Genomic DNA, 13,167 nt, shown 5'->3' on the forward strand with positions numbered 1-13,167 from the left:
ATTCTTCTACGCTCCTCAAGGGTGAAGATTTCGTCGAGCCACGCTTTTGGAGGACTCCAGAAGTTTCTCAGGCCCATCTAGATCATGGCCCAGGAGAAGGGAAGCTCGACGTCCGGAAAGCTGTTCAGGGTCTGCCCTGGATGCCAGCTTCAGAATGTCTCTAAGGAGGACGAACACTCCCTTTGCCTCTACTGCCTGCATGAGGACAAGACGCACGTGGAAAAGGACTGTGCGTTTTGCGGCAATATGTCGGAGGGGACCATGAAGGACCGCCATCTGCGTCTCGCCAACTGGCTGGAAGGGAAGAGCCCGTCAGGCGAGAAGAAGTCTGAGCGGTCTTCTAAGACCTTTGAGGGCGCCCTGTGGACGGGGGTCCAACAGAAGGCCAAGCACCGCGAGTCCGCTGGCACCGGGAGCGCCGAACGGTCGGGCTCTACGGTCGCCAGGCAGGGCGCATCCTCCCCGGCGCCATCAACTACGAGCCAACGCTCTGGCTCGGGTAAGAGGAAGGCCGAGCACCCGGCGAAGCTTCTGGAGAGACCCCGGTCGAGCTCGAAGGCCCCATCGGAGGGGGAGCAAGGCGGTGACCCTCCCCCCCCCCCCCCCCAAGGAGAAGGCTGTGAACGCACCTAAGGTGGTGAAAGCCTTGATCCACCCGGCCAAGGCCTCTATCGAGACACTCGCGGCGGCCCTGGCTCAGCCTGTGGAGGCTACACCAGTGGTGGCGACCTCGGGGCCCAGAGTCTCCCTGCCACCGCGGAGGGAGTCCTCTTTCATGTCCATCGACAGGACCCCCGTGAAACCTCCGACAGAGAAGAAAAAGGGGGGGCAGGAGGTCGTCGTGGATTCGGCCTCAACCTCTGAGAAGGAGCTGATCGAAGTCTTAAGCCACAGCGTTGGCGTGGAAGAAGACCAGCCCGTCGGGAGGGACCCCGACGTAGGAGACGACGAGAACGTCGAGGGTGCCGACGGGGCTCCTGACCGCCCGTCGGAATCCCCTCAATCAGTGCCGCAAGACAACTCGGCGGCCATTTTGTTGGCTTTACAGTCCTTATGCTCGGAGATAAGGACGAGATTGCCGTTACCACCAACGGAGGAACCGCTCCCGATGGGGGACCCGGAGCCAGGCCCTTCTGGGAGCCATCCTCCTAAGAGAAGGATTCATCCTCCACCTCCTTTTCAACCATCGCGCCCTGCTCAGCCCTCCTCCCCGTCCACGACCCGTGGGGATGATACGGGGACTGACACGGCCGCGACGGGTACAGACGACGAGGTTTATGACGAGGATCTCCCGTTGTCACCTCCTCCCCGGGCTTCCCCGCCCGACGAGATTGGATCGTTTCATGCCATAATCACCAGGGCATCCGAGCTTTTCCAGCTCTGCCCAGAAGAGAAGAAGGAAGGTTTCCTTTATCAATGGCGCGAGACCAAGAGGAAGACTGTCCTCGCTGTACCTCTACTGGACGATATCTGGGATGAGGGTCTTGCCCTCCTCAAGAACCCATCCACAACGCCTGCGAGAAGGGATCGGTATGAGAAGAAGTACTGGGTCCCGGACGCGGCCCCCTTGTGCCTTCGGGCACAGCTGACCCCGGACTCGGTCGTCTCCGCGGCGGCCAGGAAGAAAGCGGGGGGGGCCACGGCCTCTACGTCAACCTCCCCGCCGGACGGCGAGGGAAAGAAATTGGACACGATGGGACGCAGGGTCATCTCATCGGCAGCGACGCCGATTAAGGCTGCCAAAGCCTTGGCTATCATAGCCCGCTACGACAGGGAGTTGTGGTACAAAATCGCCCCCCTGCTGGACTTCTTACCAGACGACAAGAGGGCGGAGGCCCTAGAGATCTTGCAGGAAGGAGAAGTGGCGTCGGACCACGCCATTACGATAGCGACAGACATCGCTGACACTGGATTGCGCCAGTTGGGCAACGGCGTGTGCCTTAGATGGCGTGGATGGCTCAAGGCAACTGACTTCCGTCAGGACGTGCAGACCAGAGTCTTGGACATGCCGTTCGACGGGAGCAACCTGTTTGGGAAAACAGTGGACGATTCCCTACAAGCCATCAAGACGGACACGGAGACGGCCCGGGCTCTTGGTGTTCTCCAGCAACGACGGCCGCCCTTTCGGAGCGGCGGAGGCAAGCAGGGTGCCTCCAAAGGTTCCGGCGGCGAATTTTCCACCTGTCGTCAAGCGGCCCGTTCGTCATCACAGGAAGCCTACAGGGGACAAGGCAAGTCGGGCGGACCCTGCTGTCGTCGCCAAGGAGGACAAGGCGGCAAAGCCCTGTCGAAGCAGGACTGAACTGGCCGTGGGGTCGGGCCCCCACCGACGCACCCCGGTGGGAGGCCGGCTGGCGAGCTTCGTCAGCTTGTGGGAGTCCATCTCCACCGACCGTTGGGTGCTGGACGCCCTGGCCCAGCGTCACGCGCTCGAGTTTCTAAAGAAGTGCCTGCGCGTCCCCCCCGTGGCCAGGAAGGAACATCACGTCCCTCAACTTCTCTTGGAGGTAAAGGTGATGCTCAAGAAAGGCGCCATCGAGCTCATCCCAAAGAGGCTTCGGGGCTCCGGAGTTTACTCAAGATACTTCCTCGTGAAGAAGAAGACGGGAGGATGGCGTCCCATCCTGGACCTACGACGGCTGAACAAATTCATCAAGGCACAGAAGTTCCGGATGGTCACCCTCCAGCACGTCCTGGGTCAACTGGAGGAGGGCGATTTCCTGTTGTTGTTGGATTTGGAGGATGCCTACTTCCATATCCCCATCCTAAAGGGACACCGAATGTTTCTCAGATTCGTGGTCCAAGGGCGTCACTACCAGTTCAGAGCCCTTCCCTTCGGATTGAGGTCGGCACCCAGGGTGTTCACCAAGTGCCTCAGACCGGTGGCGGCGCGGCTGCGCCTGGAGGGGATCCACATCTACCCCTACCTGGACGACTGGCTCATCCGAGCAAAGACAAAGGAGCTCGCCGCGGAGCACACGGCGAGGACCGTCCAACTACTCACGAACCTGGGATTCTCCATAAACTACGCCAAGTCCCACCTGGTGCCCACGCAAGACGCACTGTTTCTGGGAGCGAAGCTCGACACAGTGGCGCTTCTGGCCTCTCCGTCGGAGGAAAGGACGAGGGCCATCTTGGGCAAGGTGCAGCGGATGCTGGTTGCGGACGCGGCCAGGGTGAGGTCCATCAAGTCCCTCCTCGGAATGATGTCTTCTTGCATTTATCTCATCCGCCTGTGCAGGCTTCGGATGCGCCCGTTACAGGAGTTCCTGGATGCTCGCTGGATCCAGACGGGCAGCTTCGAGGACAGGATCACACTCGACGAGAGCTTCCGACGAGCGATCCGGTGGTGGGGCACCCGCGCGCATCTGACGGCGGGCATGGACTTCCAGACCCCGGGCCACCAGAAGACAGTGACCACGGGTGCCTCCCTGGAAGGGTGGGGAGCGCACACTGAAAATCTGCACGCGAGGGGCCTTTGGCTGCCGGCGGAGAAGTCCCTCCATATGAACGTCCTGGAACTCCGTGCAGTGTTTGTTTTGGGCCCTCAGGTCCATTCTTCCGTCCCTCAAGGGCAAGGTGGTGAGGATCTTCACCGACAACACCACCACCATGTTCTACATCAGGAAGCAGGGCGGTACCAGATCCCCAGCCCTGTCCAAGGAGGCGCATGATCTGTGGCATTGGGCCATCGCCCAAGGGATGTTTCTGGTGCCGTTTCATCTGGCAGGAATAAAAAACAACATCACCGACTCGCTCAGAAGAGAGCTGCGCTCGTGCCACGAGTGGGAACTACGACAGGATCTAGTGGACCGCCTCTTCCGACGGTGGGGCACACCCCAGATCGATCTGTTCGCAACGGCGACGAACTCCAAGTGCCGGAGGTTCGCCAGCAGGTTTCCCCAGCCGAGGAGCATGGCCGATGCTTTCTCGTTCCCCTAGGAGGGCCTGTTCCTATATGCGTTCCCTCCTTTGCCGCTGCTGATCCGGCTCATCAACCAGCTCAAGAGGTCACGGTGCAGGATGATCCTCGTCGCACCTGCGTGGCCGAGGCAGATATGGTTCCCGGACCTTCTGGACTTGTCAGCGTCCCCGTCAATCAACCTGCCAGTGGACGCGGATCTTCTCTCCAGGGAAGGAGGTGCCATCCTCCATCACGACCCGAAGTCGCTGAACTTGCAGGCCTGGCTCCTGCAGCGTTAGAGTTTGGAGGCTACGACATACCGGCCGACTGCAGAGAGGTTCTTGCAAAGGCCAGGGCGTCCTCAACTCTTAAATGCTACGGACACAAATGGAAGAGGTTCTCTGTCTGGTGCCACGCACAGAAGATTAACCCTCTACGGATTACGGCTCCTCAAGTACTGCCGTACCTGCTGACGCTGGACTGGCGCACGCTTCCATCAAGATTCATTTTGCTGCGATCTCTCGATACACCAGAACCACAGGACGGACGTCTTTGTGGTCTCATCGTCTGGTGAAAGAATTCATGAAGGGACTGTTCAGATCGTTCCCGCCGGTGAATGCCCCGGCCCCGGCGTGGGAGCTCAACGTGGTGCTGACCAAGCTCATGGGACCTCCGTTCGAGCCTCTTCACTCAGCTCTGTTGAAATTCTTCTCGTGGAAAACAGTGTTTCTTGTGGCCATCACCTCCGCACGATGGGTGGGAGAGATCCAGGCCCTTTCCTGCAAGCCTCCGTACTTGACTTTTCACGACACGAGGGTAGTGCTCAGGACGCACCCCTCCTTCATGCCCAAGGTGCCGTCGGACTTCCACCTCAACTAACCCTTGGTGTTGCCTGTTTCCTTCCCGTCGCCTTCGTCGCCGGCTGAAAGGACTTTGCACTCGCTGGATGTGGCTAGAGCGCTGAAGTTTACGTGGACCGCACGAAGAGTTTTCGGAAGACGTCACAACTTTTTGTGAACTTTGGACCTGTCAATCAGGGGAAGGCTCTCTCGAAAGCTTCCATTTCCAGATGGCTCTCCGGCTGTATCATGTACTGTCATAGGTTGGCAAACTGACCGCTGCCTGGCCATCCGAGAGCCCATTCCACCAGAGCGATCGCAGCTACCACGGTGTTCCTATCTGGTGTGCCCTTGCTGGACATCTGCAGGGCTGCTATGTGGAGGTCGACGCACACCTTCACGAAATTCTACTGCGTCGATCGGGATTCCAGGGAAGGGTCCAGGGTCGGCCAAGCAGTGCTTCGCAACCTGTTCACCTAACGTGAGCCTGGTGAGGAGGTAAGAATTGCTTAATGTTGAGTTTTGGATGTAATGCTTAATGTTGAGCCTTTGCCACCTCCCGTGGTTGTGCGTGTGTGTACTGCTATGTATTCTTTTATTAATGAGCATGTGAATCCATGCCAGACCCCATGCTGGAGAAGGAACAAGTTACTTACCTGTAACTGTTGTTCTCCAGCATGGGTCTGGCATGGATTCACATGCGAACCCTCCCGCCTACCCCTCTGCGGCTCTTCACTTGGTCATACTGCCACTTCACGTGCTACCAAATCTGAAGATGGCTGCCAGAGGCGGGGCTTAGGGAGATGGCAGTCATTGGCTGTGGTCAGTATGACGCAGAGATCAGTGATTGGTTACTACTACGAAAGACAGATCAGAAACGAAACTGATACTGATTTTTCTTTACCGAGTATTCCCAGCCTGACGACAGGGAATATTCATGAGCATGTGAATCCATGCCAGACCCATGCTGGAGAACAACAGTTACAGGTAAGTAACTTGTTCCTTCTGTTTTATACAGAAATACTAGATTTCTGTTTCCCAACTAAAAATATAAAAGTGACTTGCGATACTACATGCAACCATCCCGTACATTACTGTGGGTTGGAAGTGAGAAATTGCATAACATCATGGCAAAATCAGGACTTTTATTTAAGCATTAAGCCCCTCGTCGCAGGGGCATTACAGAGTCAGGTAATGCCCCAGAGTCCATAGTTACAGGCCCCAGGGCATTACCTGACTCGGTAATGCCTCCATGTTGAGGGGCTTATTGCTATTAGTACCCTGGCCCATAAGACTGGGGGTCTAAAAGTATTTTATTTCTGTTCTGAAACGCTGTGGCATTTTGAGACAGAAAATAAAAAGTGTAAAAATTGGCTGTCGGGCAAGGGAAAACGAAGTCTGTTTTCCCTTTCCATGGTGACCATTGAGAAAAATAGAAAAATAAACAAAAAAATGTCCGTCATGGAAACGGGAGAAGGCACTACATGTAGTCCTTTCTCTCTTTCCAGGGCGCCCATAAAAAAGTAAACAAAAAAAATGGCTGCCATGGAAGGGACTATGTGTAGCCCCTTCTTCCTTTCCATGATGGCCTGTCGCAGATCGGGCGCGAACACGCTGGGAACAGAAGTGTTCCCAATGCGTCTGCTCCTGAAATGGACTTCAACAAAGATAAGTGGGGATGGGGGGCAGGCATGGAATTCTGGGGATCGGTAGGAGGAAGGGTGGGGAGTGGGACACCACTTACCTCATTCCCTGGCAGGAGAAGATGGCGGCCTCCAGCCGTGAGGCTGCTTGGAGCGGGGTTGGGGTGGATTACTGCTGGTGTAATGCCCCTGTTCTGAGCCTTCTCATTGGCTAAGAGGCTTGATACCCCAACACTCTGCCACCCCTACCTCACCCAGCCCCACCCCACCGCCCATCACCGCAGGGTGAATCTGTGAAGCATTTTAGTAACAAGCTGCCTGTAATGCCTTCCAATCTGGGGGTGCTTATTGTAAAAAAAACATTGTCTCGATGTGGCTGCTGGCAGGACATTCTGAGGACACCCTGTATACATTTCTTCGGATCTAAGTGATTTTACCGTGTGTTAACATGCAACGAAATGTCTGCATGGGAAATGTATGCAATACAAAAATGTTTGTAAATTTCCCATGCAGACATCCATTTAAAAACCACCCCAAACCCAGACCCCCACCCCAACACACACCCACCCCTCTACTTACCTTCCGACGCTTTGTGTCCCTGCAACGCCGGTTCCCTTTCACTTCTGTGATCAGGAACCGGCGCTGGAGGGTCCTTTTCTTTTCCTTTTTTATTTTTATTTTTGTCGGGCAGCTGCAGGGATTTCCCCTGCAACCCCGGCTCACTGTACTGTATAGTATGGTGAGCGGGGTTTTGCGAGGGACATCCCTGCAGCCTTTGTGAACTTTTTTTACCGACCCCACCAAAAAAAACAAATACCATAAAAAGTTTGAACTTTTGGTAGTTTGAACTTTTAGTGGTATGTTTTTTAGGTCTTTTGGTGGGGTCGGTACTTTGGTTTCGGTAATTTCGTCCGAATCCATTTCTTCATTAGCAATTCACATTGCGTTAAATTAAAGCTGCTTTGGAGCCCTGCTTGACCCTATAAAGAAACAGGCTTGCAGGCCTCTCGAAGTTCCTTATGGGCGTCCAAGTAGACTTGTAATTGCAAATCCTTTTAGCTGCATAAAATCCAGTTTGAATCTCTAACCTCTATAAAAATTCTCTGTCAATTAATTGTAATTCTGTACTTGTTCATAAATAAATTGTTAGTTTATTGAAGTCAAGGAGACAGGAAGGAGTATAAACAACAGGACAATCGAGATGTGGTTTCAGTCCCTTTATCTAGGAGTAGTACAGCATCCATGGCAATAATCGAAAAAGGGTCCTCCATGACAAATGGAGAAAAAAAAAAAAACTACAAGTTTCTGCCACACACCGCTCCTCTGCTGGGGTGCTCCGTGAGAAACAGAAAAGTCAAGTCAGTCACCCTCTTGACACATGTGTATCAGTGCTTCTGGATCAGTTATCTAGATGCAGGATTCCTCTTTCAGAACAGAACCCTGGCGCGTGCTCCCCCTTCAAAGAGGTTGTGGTCCCAAAGGGAATCTTCCTCTGGTAAGAGAGTGAAAAAGGGACAGGACGCCCTTGCTCAGACTGCTACTGCGTCGACAGCCACGTCAGCAACATAGTCAACGGTACCATCATTGATGGCTAATCCTTTGTTGTCCACAACTTTTGCTGCTCTGTCAACATCAATGCCAAAAAGCACCTGTCTACGATGACTTCTACTCCATCAACGCCACTTTTGTCAGTGACACAAAAACATGTCAAATCCTCCACTCCGTCTGTGACCCTGTCCATGGCTCCAACGACTTCATTGTCGACGACCCTGTATAAAGTACAAAAGCTTCCCTATACTGCTGCTATGACTACAACCATCTTGTGCATGACCAATGTACATACCTCATCTGCAACCTCCTTTGCCACTAAAGGAGTTTCCTGTGCACGGAATTCAGCAGCTACATAGCCAGTCTTTACCCTGGCACCATATGTAGCTCCTGATGTTCCAGGTCCCTCCATTATTCCTCGGGGGGGGGGGGGTGTAAAAAAGAGTAGGGCATGTCATTAACACAAACTTTAAGGGTCTTGAAGGTGTTTTCTCGAAGGATGAATACATCACTTATCGGAACATCTTCCTCCCCCATGTGCATCTCTTGAACCCTCAGTGTCACATCCGAAGTCAGCTTTCTCTCACCCAGAGTCTTGTGATCGGTCAATGGACATATTGTCTACTTTGCAGACTCTTGTCTCTGAACAACAATATTATAGACTGTCTATTCTGTCTCTTCCTCCACATATGGTTCTTCCGACAGACCCGCTGTCTGCACCTCTGTCTCTGACTGGACGCCTCTCATGCATTCCTTTGCCAGTCCTTCCACCACCTACCAATCTTACAGATACTGAATTTGAGGATGACGTCTCACATGATGTGTCTAATCATATTGATACCACAGATGAATTTGATGATCTAGTCCCAGGGGATGGTGAGCCTGATGACCCACCAATCAGAGATGTCCCCCTAACAACTTGGTTCCTTCATAAATAGGGCTGCAAAACTGTTTGATATACTGCGGAAGAACAGAAAAAGGAAGGCTTCCTATATCAACGGAGGAAACACAGTAGAAAGTCTGTTGTCTCCATACCTGTCCTCAGTGACATTTAAGAGGATGGTCTCTTGACCAATAAGAACCCGTTCATGGATCGTCCTAAGAAGCACAGGTTGGAGAAGAAGTATAAGTTACCGGATTCTACCCCTGTGTGTCTGCATATGCAGCCCAGCCCGGATTCATTGGTGGTGTCTGCCGCCCGTAGCCGCTTCGCTAACCCATCCTCTCCATGCACAATCCCGCCCGATAAAGAAGGGAAACAACTTGAATCCTTTGGCTGTTTTCATAGTGGGTGCGTCAGTGGAAATTATGCCTTTCCCAATTACATGGCTATCCTTTCTCACTATGACAGTGAGTTATGGTAAAAGATGGGCCGTATCCTTGATTTTCTTGCCTGATCACGAGAAGGAGGAAGCCTTTGTCCTTCCTTGCGAAGGTGTGGCAGTTCATATTGCGGACACTGTTTCAGGCAGATGGGAAATGGAGCAGTCCTATGCTGCCGGGGATGGCTTAAGGCCCTAATTTCCATCCAGAGGTTCAATTTATGGTAGTTAATATGCGCTTCTATGGGGAGGAGCTTCAGGAAGAAGGTTGATAAAACACATTCCAAAGTATTAAGGCCGATACTGATAAGGTTCGCTCCATTGATATGCTTCAGCGGTGGCATCAGTCCTTTCCTTCCAGCAAAGCGTGATTTTTCCCAGATTTTACATTACTTCAGGCCTTCCTATCGTTCTCAGTCGTAACGTTCAAGCACGTACACCATATCCGACAGCTACAAGGGGAAGTCTTGGGCCTACCTGGGGAATCCGTGTTGCTGTGGTTCCTATCACAGCAGAGGCCAATCCTCCAAGCAGACCTGACCAGACTTCGGCTCTACCCCTACACTTTCACACTCCTGTATGCGGCCATTGGTCAAACTTTGTGGATCAGTGGCTCAACATAACCACAGACAAACGGTTGTTGTCTTTTGAAAGAATTCCAACATGTGTCCATGCCGAATCAATGTCCACCCTCAATTCCTCCCTCAACAACAGTGGAGAATCACTGGTCATAACTGCAAATCAAGGTCCAGTCCCTCTTTTCCAAAAGAGTGGTTGAGCATGTCTTGATCAACCAGCAAGACGAGGGTGTCTATTTGCAATACCTTCTCGTAAAGAAGCAATCTGGTGGCTGAAGGACTGTAATAGACTTGCGCCTCCTCAACAAATTCATTTGGTCTCAAACATGGATGGTCAAGTTTCAGCACATTCTAAGCCAGCTGCAGGAAGGGGATGTTCTGTCCTCACTGGGCCTAGAAGATGTGTATTTGCATGTTCAATTCATCAACGCCACAGACTGTTCCTGAGGTATGCCATGGCGGGTGTCATTACCATTTCAAGGCCTTGCCCTTTGGCCTCAATCGGCATCAAGGGTATTCTCAAAATGCCTCGCTCCACCAGCAGCTCACCTGTGTCATTCGGGGATCCACGTCTACCCATACCTCAACGACTGGCTAGTCAGGGCCGCATCTCCCCTCTGGCTCTTCAACATACAGAAGCCATGATTCTTTTTTATCACTGGGATTCTCAGTCAATTATGCAAAGTCCGGCTTGACTCCTTCTCGGCATGCTTTGTTCTTGGGATCACGTCTGAATATGCTGTATTGCACGACTACCCAATCAGATGACAGAGCGAAATCTATCCTTGCAAAGGCTCACCTGCTTTCACAGAAAACAGCTGCATCAGTCCACAACCTGAAATCCCTATTGGGGATGATGCATTCCTGCATTCCCCTGATCCACCATAGCAGGCTGTAGATGATTCCCCTCCAAGAATTTCTCAATGCCCTCTGGAAGCAAATCTCAGGCAATTGGGAAGTCAAGATTCTTCTAACGCAACCCTTCCACAATGCAGTGCATTGGTGGACGATGTGCTCCAATATCAGCCAAAGGGCGCCCTTTCGGCTGCCAGCCACCACTGACGTATCCCTGGAAGCCACAGAAGCATTAACCATGCCAGGGGCCTCTGGTCACAGAAAGAAATGGTGCGCCACATCAACGTTCTGGAGTTGCGAGCAGTGTTCTGGGCTCTGAAATCCTTCTGCCTGCAGCTTCAGGTGTTCACCAACAATAAGACAACCATGTGTTAGATCTGCAAATAATGTGACGCTAGTCTTCCCCCGTGGCCCCCTTTTTCTGTCCTTAGGAGCCAAGACCTTGTGGAAATGGGCCTAATCCACGAGATGTTCCTCATGCCGTTCCGTCTGCTGGATATATGCAAAGCCAAATTCACCATCTCTTTGCATGTGGGTAGCGCTGGACATAGACCTCTTTGCTGCCGAGACCAACGGGAAATAAAAGGCATTCGCCTGCAGGACCATCACGTGCGGAAGCCTTAGGGGAGGTTTCTTTATACGTTTGCACCCCATTTCCTCTCATCCCCCAAGTCCTCAACATTTTCAGACAGCATGAGTGCAGACTGATCTTGGTGTCTGAGACAATTCTGGTTCTCTCTCCTTGACACCTCCCATCAAGTTTCCCTCCTCTATTCAACCTTTTGTTCGGAGACAGCAAGGCGGTGCTGCATCACCACCCAGCCTCTCTCAACCTGATGGCCTGGATCCTGCATTCTTAGAGTTGGGATGGATGTCTAGGTATCCAGACTGTTGGGGTATTCTCACCAAAGCCTGAGCATCCTCCCCAGTTTCCTGCTACAAGAGCAAGTGGCGATGCTTGAATGTTTGGTGTGCTCTGCAGGGAATTGACCCCTGCTGCTTACAAGCACAAGACCTTCCCTTACTCCTAGCTCTACCTCAAAGTGAATTGGCACATTCCTTGATCCCCTTGCTGCCATATCAAGATTTACTCATTCCCCTGGACGACCTTCTCTATGGGCTCCGACTCATTAAAGAATTCCTCAAGAGGCTGTTCTGCTCCTTCCTTCCAGCTTCAGCATTGTTCCTTCCTGGGAATTGAATATCATCTCCAAGCTCATCACCCCCTGAGCCCACACATCTGAGTTTTTTGTCATGGGAGACTACCCTTTTGGTTGCCATCACCTCTGCGAGAAGTGTGTGTGGAAATCCAAGCTTTTTTGTGCAAGCCTCTTTACCTGTTTTTTCATAAATCCAAGGTGGTTTCTTCACACGAATCCGACTTGCATGCCCAAGATTCTGTCTGCGTTCCATCTAAATGAACCTGTGGTTTTGCCTGTCTTTTTCGATTTCCCTCCTTCGGCAGAACGCTCCCTTGCTTTCCTTGGATGTTTTGTAAGCTCTGAAATTCTAAATCTTTTGCACCAAGCAATTCTGAAAATCCCCTTGCCTATTTGTGACGTTTGGCCCTTTGGCCATGGGCAAAGGTCTTTCTCAGTCCTCCATTTCCAAATGGCTGTCCCCATGAATCTTTTGATGTCATCAGCTGGCCAATTGGCCCCTTCCTGACAGGCCTAGAGCTCCCGCTATGAAGGCTATTGCTGCTACTACAGAATTTCTATCCGTTGTTCCCCATGTGGATATCTGCAGGGCTTCTATTTAGAGATCAGTGCTTAAAGTTTTTATGATGTCAGCAGAGATTCCATGGAGGAGTCCTGGGTCGGCCAGGCAGTGCTGTACAATCGGTTTGGGTGAGGTGAGTGGTTATTTCCAGGTAAGCCTTACCTCTCCCCTTGATTGAATAGATGACAAAGCTGCACTTACAAGAAACAAACAGCATGTGAATCCATGAAAGATCCAATGCTGGAGAAGGAATAAGTTACCTACCTGTAATTCCTGTTCTCCAGCATTGCATCTTTCATAGATTCACAGGCGACACTCCCGCCTACCCCTCTTATGGCTCTACTTGGCTCATATTGCAAAGTTCATGTGAGCTAGTCAAATCTGAAGATGGCCTCTGAGGGTGACGCTAAGGAGGGACCGGTGTATTGGCTATGCAGCAATAGGACCCCAAATCGATCTAAAAGAGCAGTCAAGTGGTATCAGTTCTAAAATGTCAATTGAAACTTTTATTTTTACAGAGGATTGCCAGCCTGACAGGGAATATCTTTGAATTTATATTGTGTATATTACACATTCACATGTACCAAAATAACACTATCTTGAATAGTCAGCAAAAGACTGATTGTCAACTCTGCATGCGTGTGAGACCCCTCTGCCGAAGTGCTCATGATGACAATGAAGTCAAAGTAGATAACGAGAACCCCTGTGGTTCTGAGCTACCCTGTTGAAACACCAGGAGGAGGAAAACAAACCAAA

The sequence above is a fragment of the Ambystoma mexicanum genome, chromosome 6p (genome assembly GCF_040938575.1).
Source record: "Ambystoma mexicanum isolate Mex_15411 chromosome 6p, UKY_AmexF1_1, whole genome shotgun sequence".
In the NCBI taxonomy this organism is placed as follows: domain Eukaryota; kingdom Metazoa; phylum Chordata; class Amphibia; order Caudata; family Ambystomatidae; genus Ambystoma; species Ambystoma mexicanum.